This window comes from Ischnura elegans, chromosome 5 (genome assembly GCF_921293095.1).
Source record: "Ischnura elegans chromosome 5, ioIscEleg1.1, whole genome shotgun sequence".
Taxonomy (NCBI): Eukaryota; Metazoa; Arthropoda; class Insecta; order Odonata; family Coenagrionidae; genus Ischnura; species Ischnura elegans.
In genome coordinates, this window is record NC_060250.1 from 63422048 (window position 1) to 63436727 (window position 14680).

The following is a 14680-nucleotide window of genomic DNA, read 5'->3' on the forward strand; positions in this document are numbered from 1 at the left end:
ATTTAAAAGTTTTAGCAGATCTGCAATTTTTAACATCAGTTGGCATTTTATTTCAAATACGATAAGCAGTAACGAGAAAAGATTTACTATAAACAGTAGTGTGATGCGCCGGGAAATATAACATATTAGGATCAGACCTAGTGTACATTGTATAGACAGAGGGACAACTAAGGAACAAATCATACAGATACCTCGATGATTTGTTTTTAAGTAGAACGAATAAAAGGGTCCCAGAAGGTAATCTCAACTGTATTTGACGTTGAACCATCTCAGTTGCTTGTAGTTTATGAATGAATAACTACAACTTTGATTTTTCACAGAATGTCTTTTAAACACGACATTGGTTCTGACCATCAATATCATCTTCTCGCGAGGAATAAATGTGATGGCAGAGTAAATTCAATAAAATAATCTGGTGAGGAATTGGTAGGTTTTCCTCAGAAGAAGATGTTAACCATCGAAACCAAGGTCGTGTTTAAATAAAAAATTCTGCGCACAAAATTAAGTTTAAGTTTTTCATTCAAACTTTTTTGCAAATTCCACTAAGTATCACTGGAAACCACCACTTGTTTTTCTCGAGATTTATTTTTATTTCATTCCCCTTTCTTTGAAATCATGAACTACGTTTATTCTATTGTTACCGTTATCTATTTCCTGACGAACTTACCCTTTGAATTATTATAATCTTCTCTTACATTACTTCATTGATATTAAATGGCGGAACGTATGATATCAAAGGGAATTCAGGACATTTTATCAGAAAAAATGCGAGGAGACCACCATTGAATGTTTTAATAACGCCGTGTAGCAGCATTTACGTAAAACTCTCAAATTATTTTGACGAAAAAGCTATTTTACTTCGCTTTTGTAAATTAATTATGTTACGAGGGTCGTTCAATAAGACCTTAGAATCTCCGACAAATCGTTCAACTAGTTAGTTGTTGAAGTTTCAGCTATATCCATCCCATACTTTCATTGTTTGTAAAACAACATTCATTTGTTTGTAAAAATGGATAAAAGGGAGTTTCGTACGATGATCAACCACAGGTTTCTGAAAGGGTTTACGCTGAAGGAATTCAAAGCTGAGTTGCATAAAATTCATGGCACATTTTAATTATTGTTTACAATTATCACCATTGGGTTAATGAATTTAAACTAGGCAGTACATCCAAAACAATGAACATCGCTCCACATGCACTGTAGAAGTGTCAACCCCCGAAATGATCGGCAAAAACCACGGCTTGGTTTTAAGTGATAGACGAATCAAAGTGCGCGATGTAGGTAAGTCCACAGGCACATTGAAATGCGCAATTGCTTTAATTTTGCAAGAAATTTTGGGTATGATCTGGGCAAGATCGCAGCCACATTTTATCACAGTGGAGAATAAATGAAAATGTGGTCATCCTAGAAACTGTTTTGGCGCTTTTCCTTCGCAATTATGATAATTCCGCATCGATACATAACATTTGATGATACATACATTCATCACTACACTACAGGGACAAAAGAACAGGTTAAAATGGAATTTTGAGGATGAATGGGCTCAAAAGCAGTTGGAGAGATGCTAAAATGGATCGGTCAGGTCATGGCAAAGATATTTTGGGATGTATGCTGAATAATTAATCTACATGGATTACTTGGATGAGGAAAAAACGATAACAGGAGAGTTTTATTAATCGCTATCGGACCGGTTGATAGTAGAAATCAAGAAAAGTGTCCTCATTTGAAACAGAAAATGTTCTTCCTTCAACAAGACAATGCACGGTTGCACACCATTGTAGTTGTTATAGAATTTACAGAATTAATTCAATTAATTTACATAAGTAAATACATATTTAATTGCTAAAAAATTCACTTTATCTAGATTTGGCCTCAGGTGACTTTTCTAATCTCAAAACTTGAAAAAATGGCTGGACATACAAAGGTTTACGTCTAGAGAGGAGGTCATCACCCAAAGTAATGACTATTTTGAGGATAACCCGAAAATCTACTTCTTTGAAGGCTTAAAATGTTTGGATAAATCCCAACAAAAATTTTTAGAGCTGAAAGGAGACCATAATGAAAAAATAAAAAATTGACCCAACATAAAGTGTTTTTTTTAAACTTTTTCTAAAGACCTATTGAACGACCCTCGTGTTAAAATATATTTACTAGGAAATATACCATAGGCGTACATAAGGCAAACGAAAATAAATAACCTATGCAAAATTTAGTTATTAACCAGGGTTGCGAAGCATTGAAGGGGCTAAAACTCTGAGATAAGTCTTGGATACAAGTGTTCCAACGTAGGCCGAAAATCTTCAAACCGATTCACAACAATTGCAGCCGAACAAGAAGCAATGACTTCGATGACCACGAATCTTTCGATGCATCATGTCCCATATTATGAATACTTAATGCCTCAATGCCCAAAATTAAAAAAATCTTCGACCAAAGAATTATAGGGAGCTGAATAGCATTTGAAAAAATCTTTAGGATTAAATAGAAGCAAACTAAAGAGTTATATAAAACCTTTTTGAAAATATAAAAAAACGGCGCGACGTTCCGTTTATATTTGATGAAGGCGCAACACCCTTTCTCAAGTAGGCCAACGTACTCAATGTAGATGCAGATCACGTGCCCTATCGAGGAAAGAGACTTCTCTCATATCGAGACTCCTCATCGCACAATTCTTCTCGCCGACAATCTGGGGGCCGTTTCGAATCATATGCACGTTCCAACAATTCGCACCCATTGAGTGAAGCCAATAACAGTGGACGCCATCCCGCACCCCGACGCCCCGCGGATAGAAAGAAGAGAGTTTTTAACGTCATGCCAGCGTCATAGCTGAAACACAGTATAAATATTGATCACTATTGCATCCTTATATATAAGTAAAATATATTTCAATTGAGATACATAAGGTAATTTCATGGTAGCTCACCAATGGTTTCAAAGATAACTTTTTAAAGGAAACATGTATTGATATTTATACGTAGTGCATTCTAAACACTGTATATTTGAGAGGGGTAGCATCATCATTATGGAAAATCACCCAAAGAAATAATAATTGCCGACTAGATTGACAAAGGGGTTTAGTTCTTGCCTGCCAAATGCAAGGTCGCAGGTTTGAGTTACACCTTGGCTTGTTATGCCCACCAACGATTTGGCTGTTAGGGTTTTGCTCAATTTATTTTTGATATTTCGATGTAAAAATCCTCAAGGCACTCTTTCCGGTGATAAAGATATTTACAACTATTTATAGCATAATTCTTAATTTAAAAGCTATCAATATCTACCAATAAATTTATTTATCGGAAAGAAAAATTTTTTGCTGAATAAGTTTTGTTAAGCATGTATTCCAACTGAATTTAGGACTATGAACTTTGCTGCTGCTTGAACTCATAAATAAGGGCCATAAACTAATTTGTTAAGATTAACAGATAATCAGGAGCTTCCAGTTGATGGAATTATGAATTATAGAGTACGCTATTAAGTTCAAAGTCCTTGTGACCCTCTATTTAACGTTCGTACACTTACAAAATTATATACTCAAAATAAATAGCTAATTTATATTATTTATAGCACATTTAAAAGCTGAGTTATATTAAAATAAACCATTGCTAACCTTTATGGTGATACGCGATAGATCTGGATCTTAAACCATCAGGTAGATAAATCTAACCAATGACCTTGGGCCAAAGGACTTGATATTAATTATGGAGTACTAAAGGCTTAAAAACGATTAAAATAATTGATCAAACAAATACTAAAAGTTATGAGAATCTTTACCGGAGATTCCTTTGAGTCATGATATTTTAAAGTTAGTCAAAATATTACTAACATTGCTGAGAGGTTGCGTTGCTAAAAACTAAACTTGCATGCACTTAACTATCCATAATATGACAGATAAAGTCCATAGGCTTTAGAATATATTCATGCGTATAAAGGGCATACTTAAAATTGGCAAAAAAACATAAAAATACAATGCGTAAGAAAATAAAAAATGGTTAAAATCTCTCCGAAACTTACAAATGAGTTCGTCAGATTAGATTTGAATCGGAAGCTTCCAAAATTGAATGAGCCAAGCCGAAACGAGTTTCTATTGGATACATTTTTTATCCATTTTATTTATGCAAATTATAGTTTGATTTGCATATTCCAATAGGTAGAACCGAAATCCAATTCTTTTGCCCAATTGAAAGAAGAAACGTCGACGGTGAAGCTAATTACAACAGGAAAAAATATAGGTATACAAAAATTTAAAGTTAGGTAAAAGGAAAATCAATTACCAAAAATGGCGACTTAGGTAAATAAAAATATCAATGAAACTGATGCATAGTTAGTGGCACGCAAAAGGCCCAGCTAATTGGTTGGGCTGAAAAATACGCTATGGGAAAAATATTCATTAAAGTCAAAATACCTGCAATCTCTCATCTGCAGTAAAAGATGAAATAGAAAATTAATCTAGATCGTCCGATAGCGAAACAAGCTCTTCAACAGCCGGTAACATAGTCAAGCCACCAGTAAAACCACATAGTCATCCAAAAAAAGCAAAAAGCGAAAGCAATAAAAGCAAATTAAGTGTAGAGTTTAAATTATAACTGAATTTATTGAATCGTTCGCGAAACAGATTTCATTTTACGTTTTAGTAATCTCCTTGAAAGCAGTAAAATTGGGTCCAGTTTCAATACTTATGTACTACATTGTAATTACGTAAAATGAAACCGGCTGGAAACCCAGCGGGGACCATCGGCGATTTTACCAACGCTCCATCCTCCATATCATCTCGCTCGGCAGAAAAAGAAATATTATACTTTTCAAATATAAAACACACCACGATCTATAAATATGAAGGTACGTTAGCGAATTTTAGCGCATTTGCCGGTAAATACCAATCAGTTGCCCACAATGTCACCACGTGCCATTGGGAAGGAATGAAGTGCTAATGCCTGAAGAAAGAGTGAGCGAAAAAGAGTATTGAGAAAAATACAATCTCAGAGCAGATCAATAAAACATGAAATAATAATGGAAAATTAACCGCTTCACGCCCTGTCAATGAAGCTAGGAATAGAGATGTAGCAGCATCCAAAGTTGAGTAATTGAGAGTGACAAAGACTTAAACTATCCATAAGCGTTATAAGATGAAGGATGCAGCGAAGCCTCCCTTGCTGGAACACAGAATGGGAATACGAGACTACGAAAGATAAACCTAAGAAACACTCATAGTTACAAATATAAATGCAAAGAAAGAAATTTTTATAATATAGTAGAACAATGAATACAATAAGCTTCTATACAATTGCAAATCACATAAAATTAGCTCTTTTTGAGCGTTAACAACTCGCCAAGGCGTCGCCAGTGTGTAATATAAATCTTTAACCTTGCCATGAATGGAATGAATAATGATGCTGATTCTTCTCGACGCTAATACTCACTAACCTTAGGTCCCATTGCCTCTCTTTGATTTTTAATCTTTTTCCCGACACTTTTCCATACTTTCAGTTGAGCGGCAACTTTGGAAAACAGAAAATTTTAATTTAATACTAAGTAGCTACATAAAAAACAGTTTTCAGTGACGAAGAGCAACAATACTGAGTAACTCATAGAATGTGGTTATTTTTTTAAAATTTGATTCATTCTGATTCCCTGCTTTGATGCATATATAGTGATGACTTTGGATATAATTGATGGTATATTTTAAGATACAAAAATCCATGATTGAATAAAGAAGATAAGTATGACAAAAAATTAATGGGTCATTGTTGTTAAATCCTACATTGGGAGGCAACTTTTAAATACTGTTATTTATACCTTAAATAGCATACAGCCTACGGAAAACACTAGTTAAATGAGGATGTTTTATATCGCGAAGAAGAATTTCTAACGTCTGCCCCCGGAAAACCCAGAACGCAAGAAAGAAATGCGATCTCAATGGGAAAAGTATTGACCCCTAGTTGTCATTAATAATGTACGAGAGAGAAAAGAAGAACAACGATTCCATGGATCTACAGCAACGCTAAGGAAGGTATGCCAAACTATTCTGACGATTTACACTAAAACACAACAATGCTCTACCAAAGAAAATGTATTTAATTTTACAGGCAGATTGCAAAAGTAACAGAAGCAGGCGAAATATAGTGGAAAGACAATCTATAAGTATTAAAAGAACGGAGAAATGGCACTTTTCCACAGGTTTATTATTGAAAGTACGACGCGTTTCGACCATCAAGTCATTATCAAGTACAATGAGGATTTTTGGTTACGGAGCTGTATATATGCAAAACATTTGGGTGACAGTTGTAAGGGGAAGGTTACCTGTAGTTATAATTTATGCTTTCTATTGACTCTAAAATTAAAGTAGCTCAGAGTGGACTATTTGGTCAACATTTACAAAATCTACCTAATTAACGAGTAAAGTGGTGACACTTTTCCGCGGATATATAATTAGAAGAATATTTCATCACCTAACTTTTTGTACTTTTATTTGATCACTACCATGCACATATTGCAAAAAGCAATAGAATATAATATCAATTAAATTCCATTCTTATGAAAACTCCCCATGAAATGTTTTACCCGAGACAAGCATATATTTTCGGAGCGTTTTCTGTCACTTGTTTCTCGAATATACACAGGTTATTATTATTCATTCAGACTGTTGGCCTGTATTCTTACATGGAGTGGTAGTAAAATAGAATAAAGGCTAAAATTCCACAGATCCGATAGACGACTGACGTGGACTGATTCTCCGCAGGTGAATTATCGAAACGTCTCGCCATTAACCAACGGACTATCAGCCAAGGAAATGGCTTGCTTAAAATTTTAAGTGGAATTAGTCCCAGAAGCTTCCCCTTAATTCGAAAACTGTGGTGATTGAATATCAGGAACACTCTTGTAAATGAAGATTCCTAGCGTTAATAATGAGAAAATTTAATTAGATGTTTTTGAAACGATAGGTACAAGGAAAAATTCGATTCTTGAGAAGGGTTAGGCTTCAACCGAGTGTGAGAGATTCATTGATTACAATTACAGATTCATTGCTCCGAAAACCCCAGCGGCGCTTTAGTTACGTCAGAATCTAAAACTTCTTCAATAGGAAAATTCCTGCAAAATAAAATAAATATCGATGACGCAGCGTAGAAGGAAATTTTGACTAATAACATGTACACCACCAGCTGGGCTTACCATCACCAAAATGGGCATACGACCGAAGTCTTAATAATTATGCTTCAGCCAAAATTGAAAACTACACAAAAGTTTTTAAAACAAAATTAAGCATAGAGAATAAATCCAAAAATTATTTCAGCGATTTCAAATCACTTGCATTTCAACTCCTTTGACGCTGCATGGCTGCAAGGTTTGGGGAGAATGCGAAAAACGTTCAGGCGTGTATTCATAAATTTCTTCACCTCCTCGCAAATTCACGTGCTCAACGAAACCGCGATAATATGAATCCTGTTAGTAGTTGGTTTCATGATCAATAGCGTTATTAGATTTTTTTTTAACCAATCGAATCGATCAAAACCATTTAAGATGTTGAGGAAGTTAAGGACATAATTTTTAAATTAATAGAAATTTCAGGGTTAGAAAGTAAAAGGGTATGTAATTGCTCCAGGAACGAACTTAAACGTAGCCACTACGTGACAAATCTAGGCTCAGCAAAAGATTTACAGTTAAACCTTGATTAGGGAGGGTTTAATTTTTTTATCGCTTACAGTGGTTTCTCACTAACCAATTTTCTCACTTAAAAAGGCTCCAGAAATACCTCTCTTACCTATAGAGGCACAAATAAGGAAGAAGTGGGAGGAGAGTGCAAGGAATTCTCAATTATGTACTTACTATGTATGTTACTTTCTATAAACTATAAACTATTTACAAATATTATTTGAAGAAATCAGTTGATATATTTAGAGATCCTCTAGTGGTATTATCAATGATATGTTTTTCGATCCCATAACTCTTATAAAAAAATAGATTGTTCCTTTTGTAAAGGACTCTGAAACAGCATCTCTTGATTCACTGGATTCAAAGATACAGCAATGTAAACTTTTGTAATTTTCTTCGAAAAAATATCTCTGTCTCCTTTTCTCTTAATTTGAGAGGTTTTCAAGGGTAAACATGACGGCACCTGGCCATGCATCTCATGTATCGGAGGTTTCGCACATATCCAGTTCTCGCTTACGAATTTTGACTGTATATCCAGTGGTACAACTGAAGGAATCTTTACCTTACATCGGACAAAATGAGATCAGTGTAAAAATAAAGCTCCTACTCGATCACCTCACTTTACCCATTCGGGTAAAGAGCCCGCGATCGCCGGCCTGTCTCGATTTGCCTTTAGGTAAAGAGCCGGCGAATCACCAGTTGCGTAAAAGGCATTAAAGACAGCTATTATTTTTTAGTAGATATGTGTGTATACATTACCACAAATTTTCCGGTTGTCAAATGTTTTATTAATATTTATTCTAATCGTTATGAAGTGCGTGTGATTCGTGAGGCAACGAGCTTTTTTCGTTGTCTATCACCGCATCATTTTTGAAAAGGCTAATCTACTCCTACAAAGTCCTGCCTTATCAGAGAGTTTTATAACAGTTAAAAAATTGAACAATAGCTACAACGAAAGGGAAATACGCATTAAGACACTTAAAATAAACTTCTTCGAAGCTTTTCGGAGTCTGTTTAGCAATATTTCGGAAGAGCTGGTAAACTTCCGAGATGCGTGAAGAGTAGCGGTGGTTTCCTACGCTAGCGGTTGAATGATAGGTTGGCAAGTGTGAGATAAATGAGAAATATACGTGTAAAAAATATTATGAGACTACAAGGTCAAAGCCCTAAAAACAAGGAATAAAACTAATCAGAATATTGATTCCATATTTGAAAAAGTGGTTAAATCTGCTCACTTGCTGGTCATTCTACCATGGGTAATTTTGCGGTTCAAAAACTGAAATGTTACCATTTACAATCTGATAGTGTCTTTTCAAATCATGATCAAATGATAATTAGAAATCTAAAGCTTATTCAAAGTGTTACGAAAGCAAGAATATTGCTGGTTTCAACTGGCAAATAAAAACGTAGTCCCCAGTAATTAGCACATTCATTACATTCATATTCAAGCAAAGACATTCAGTTACAATAACAGTTTATGGGAAAGATTTTAAGCACATACATGCTTCCTAAACAAATGACATTACCAACAGTTGTTCTGGACCAAAATAGAGTAAATAAATGAGCCAAATAAAAAGAATAACAAGCGTGAATATGTGGTAGCAGTATCATCCACGTTAAAGCCTGACGAAAGAGTTCAGGCCAAAAATCCGAAATGTATAAGTCATAAAATTACCAGTCGGCAATGCTGCTATCTACAAAAAAGTAACGCTGCTTCACTAATCCACCGGTGAATGCGCCTATTCAAACGGCTTAATTCACAAAGGACGGCCTGTTCGCCGACCGCGGCGGACGCGTAGCTTTGCCGGATGCTAGCGCACACGAAGACAGATGAAGGCAAGTCGTCCTAAGACTTCAGATCATTGGACGAAACGTCTGGTAGATTGAGAAGCGAGCACGGTTGAGAGATTTGCCCCTTTTTAGAGCCGAAGCACTGAAAAATCCAATTTGTAACTCGCGTTTCTAAGAGGAAAATCTGAAAGCGGCGAAGTAGTTTCCGGTCGCAAAAAAGAGAGATTGACTATGCCCATCATTAGTAAAAGGATATGGATTCGAAGTGACTCCGCTGCAGTGTGTCGTAAACCACAGAACTCACAAAAAAAATTCTCATCACCTCAGGTTTCACAAAATTTCAGATTTGAATGGTGCTCACATAACAAAAGTTCAAATCCATGAAGATAAAACGAGAGCAAAAAAAGCTGAGCACAGAAAAAGGACCTAAACGCTTCACAGTTTTTGATTAGTTTATGTTTGTTTTTATTTATTCGATTTTAGCACACAGAATCAGATAATATTCGCATAGCGATTGCAATTATTTTAAAGGAAGTAACGGTCGAAGTCTTCGGACACTCCCAAACAAAATGCTCGAAGTGCGAGGTGGGCCAGGGAAAGGAACTCAAATTTTCACACGCCTACGGCTTAGTCTGGGGTGAATTCTACCCTCACCTGTTCAAATCATCCTTCAGGTTGATTCAGTGAGTGAAATGCAGAAAAATGTATAAATATTTTTTTTTTAATAAAGTAAAAACCACTCTTTCTTCCATCATGTTTTCCTTAATACGCAATCATCTAATTAATTATGCAATCACCAATGACCAAAGACCTCATATCATTCCTAACGGTATCTTAAATCGATTCATTGTTTTCCCATTGGTAGAGATCCCCGCGGCCCAAGCCATTGAATTGAATAAAGTACGCTTCACTCCTTCTCTTGATCGGTCTCATTTTGTCTCTTCCGGTGACGTATTACTCGCCGAGAACTGAGGAAAGTCTGAACGCGGCGAAGTAGTTACCGGTCGCAAAAAAATGAGATTTACTATGCACATCATTAGGAAAGGATATGAATTAGGTGACTCTCATGAGGCATATTCTAAGCCAAATAAATAAAAAAAAGTTCCTATCACCTCAGTTTTCAAACAATTTCAGATTTGGATGGTACCTACGTAATAAAAGTTTAAATCCATTATGATAAAGCGAGAGCAATCGCTGTATGTACCTAGGCTGAAATCAGCCTTGGTACATAGAGTAAGCCATTTCATTCATTTCACTGAATCCCAAATATAAAATTATGAGAAAACAATGAAATCTAGGAATCGAGCGGAGAGTTACGTCCAAGTCTATTCAATGATACCATGACCATCTGACCATTCAATGATACACTGACCATCATGGTTATAAAAAATCAAAATCAGTTTGAAAAAAAATCTATAATGACTATTATCGGTTCATATCACATTTTAAGCAACAAAATTTATCAGCAAAATAAATAAATTCCAAACTTCAATAAAATATTTTGCGAACATGTAAACAAAAGCTTGGGTATCAATCCAAAATAATCAAGTTAACCAAGGTAGCACACAGCACGAATTTTTCATCAAGCCAAAATGAGAGGGAACTCTAAAACACCCGTGACTAATTTGTTCACAAGTTCGTTTCCGAAGATAAGATTTTCACCCACAAAATCACATGATAGTGCCATAGTTACAATGGTGAGAAAGTGAGGTCTCACTAGTCTTCAGTCATTAAGGATATAATATTAGCACAGTAATGGCCACATGTTAGGACAAATAAAAAATTATTTATTATGCCTCGTATGATAAAATAATTATGTTGGATTTGATGGAGTGATAACATGACTATACCGCCTAAGGAAAGACGTCATATCCGCAATATGATTACAGCGTATTTCAAGTGGAAGCCATTACAACCCAAATTAGGGACAACGCGAAATTAAAACTGCACTGTCCACTATACTTGAGGCATATTTCACATTGATATTGGTTAGTTAATGAGCACAATGAATATTAATGAATTTATTAAGAAAGTAAACAAATCTTATCACTTGGCCCCTGTCAAACAGTCACTAGGCCTCAGTTGTGAGGGCAGAATTCGCCATGAAGAAGGCCCTTGGAGTGTGGAATTCATAAATCGAATATTGGGTCCAGTCCAAAATACGACCATTCATGGAACAAAGGCAAAAAAACTCACTGTTTCACTGCAGGTGACCTTGTGATGCCTTGGAATCCCTTCTGCTCGCCTTATTGGTGGGCAATGAAACAGACGAGGCGTCACTCGCGACAGCGGCGTGAATGAAATCCTTGTGTATCGCGACTCGCGGACTCAGTCCTTGACGATATCAAGTTAGGATCAGAAGAGATAAGTCCACCTCGCATTTCACAATCACACGCTCAACACAGACATGTCCTTCTCACGGTGATTTCAGCAGCTCGTCTCGAGTCCAATCGGTAGACACTTGTGGACAATGTCCAATGATGGAGCAGCCTGTAATAAAATATGTATAATAGTTTACAATATTTATATTGCATAGTTTAAGTACACATCAACAAAATCAACGCTAAACACTTATAAATATAAATAAAAAAGTAAGTAAACATTATCTTAATATCAGTATATTATATTGATAAATATTTAGCGTTTTAGCTCAAATGTGCTAAAAAATCAATTGATGAATATTTCATGTTGAGGGAAAATTTTCATTTTTGAAAAATAATAATAAATTATTGTAATGTTGACCTATTGACTCAATAATCCAATAAAAATTTGTGTTGTAAAGGTTTTGAATACACTTAGTAAGAACCGGTACCAGATACGTGTAATTACTAGTAATTACCTACATTAAGGAATTTCCCACAATTTCAAGCAATAATTTATTCGTAAAAATGACACAAGTGACGTAACTCCCGGTTGAATAACAGCATAGAAAGTATAACCTAGTACACTAGTAATGACAAGCACATACTCTGAAATATATCAGTTTCAAGCTCATCAAATAATATTTGCATGAGGAGCTATTTAATGTGACACTTTATGCAACTCATGTTGGTATTTTAGTTGGTGTGCGTGGAAAATAATCCATGATAAATTGATTGTTTTTCTAATACTGCATATACCTGTCAAAACCACATAAAAATATTTTTGATAAAAATTTGAGATAAAATGACAAAGTCCCATATCACTGCCGATAAACTCGGGCATAAACATTAGGATAATTTTCATTTTCAAATAAGTGCAAGCGAATCATAACAACACGACAGTTACGTTATCGAATGAAGAGGCAGATAACATGCAAGCCCAGTATCATCACGCAGAAAAATAATTAGCAGTATTAATTCACATGTAGATACATTTAAAAATGCGTTACCTATATGCAGAGATGCAATTGCAACATTTGTCCGTCGATCGTTGCCAAATTTTTATATCCAAAAATCCTGAGGGTTTGGATATAAACCAAGAAAAAATTCTTGATATCAACCGAGATAAATTTGTGTTTCACCCAAAAACCCAAAGAGGATACCTTACCGCCAGATGGAGCCCCCAAAGCTGCCACATGTGGGCTATTAAGAAGGTGTTGGGATCGTAAAAAATGGGAAGCGATTCATAATAATTTTCTCCAAAGGCGGTTCCAGTCAAGACGAAAAAAGCCACACTCGTGGAGAACGCGACTCGAAAATATCTGGAGAAGAAGCTGCAGCTAAGAAGCTGTTGAGGGGACAGGAAAGAAGGTGGGAGAGAAGAAAAAGGTTGGCCCAAATATTTCGGGTCCGCCCCCACAGCAGCTGGAGGATTGAAAAAATACATCTTCGGAACGAATTGCTTGGAAGGTGCCCAAAGTAAATGGTCGATACCGGAGGAAGGGTGAAAAAGCACAAATGCACGATTCCGACCCGAAGAGAGCTGAAGAGACGAGTACCGACCGCGATTGAGACGCGACAACAAGGATTCTCCGAAAAGAAATCGCTTCTGAAGAAGAATATATAAGGATGTATTCTAGGGAAACCATGACGAGTACTGCTTAAGTTTGACAAAAATGCATTCTCGATTTGGCAGACATATCTAGATCAAATTCATGGTGCAAAATTTGACATTTTGCATGTACTTAGAACTGACAAATTAGTTTATCGACGTCCGTTTAATTGCAGCATATCGTTTTCAAGGACCGGCAAATAAATTTTCATTATTAGCCTGAGATAATATGGAAATCACGAACACATCGAAAGTGAGGAGTCATTTCAATTATCGAGCAAATGAAAAAATCGATCGACAGGATACGTGTTTAATATAAACACCGCGAAAGACATTGCATAATACCGAGAACTGTTTGATAACAAAACGTTGTACACTACGAAAATAGTACGAAGAACATAGTAAATTCAATCACAACACACCGGCTGTACACTGACATCAAGCCTGGACAGCAAACGCGACGGATACACATTATGGTATCCAGTGTATTTCATCTTAATAGCCGTAGCACTAAAATGAAATGCGTGTGAATTATGGTAAAAAAAAATGTTGTCGACTGCACTAGGACTACAGCAATATCTGCCACTGCTGCTCATAACCCACATAATTTACTGGGGGAGAAAGTAAAATAAATTTATCAGGAAGTAAAAATTAGTCATTCACGAAAATGGATCTTATTAATGATAATTAGTACTAAAACACATCTTTTTCTGCATAATGTTCCGGGTTCCTAACTTTGTAAATAATTTTGCATTTTTTACAGCCAGATATCAATCGCACAAAAACAATCAACATAAGGAACATATTGAACCTATCAACATCATCTGTATTCAAACTAAAAATATTAATGTCTCTGAATATGGAATGAATCGAAAAATAATATTTCGGCGTTTAATTATTTCTAGTTAAAAAAATTAAGTTTTCTTCAAAAAAGATTAAAACGAGAGCAGTTTTATGAGTGATATACAAGACAGTACTACCGAAACCTAAAAACAAAGCTTGTTTACACCCGAAATAAAACCTATGGCATTGATCTGTGAAGATGATGAAACAAGTTGAATACAAACAGAGATGAATGAAATTCGCATTTTCAGAGAGAGCTGTTCTCGCAAACATAAAATTGTTACATTATTGTCCCGAGTTCTCACTACAATCTGGCCCGAAGGAAATCGTACAGGAAAAGCGTTCGCAGTGGAAAAAGCGGGGAACGGAGAAGTACGCAACCGACTGGGAGACTTAACGCCGTCACGTGCCGGTGCTCAAGGAACAG

General features: G+C 35.7%; 1 protein-coding gene across 2 annotated transcripts in view; it reads right to left on the reverse strand.

Moving 5' to 3' along the window:
• Window positions 1-14680, reverse strand: part of LOC124158978 (diuretic hormone receptor-like) — a 326846-nt gene that overhangs the window by 308596 nt on the left and 3570 nt on the right. For both annotated transcript variants that reach the window (XR_006864891.1, XM_046534428.1), the window contains exon 2: window positions 11635-11928. The gene's annotated coding sequence lies outside the window, so the exon portion shown is untranslated. The remainder of the gene's footprint in view (window positions 1-11634; window positions 11929-14680) is intronic.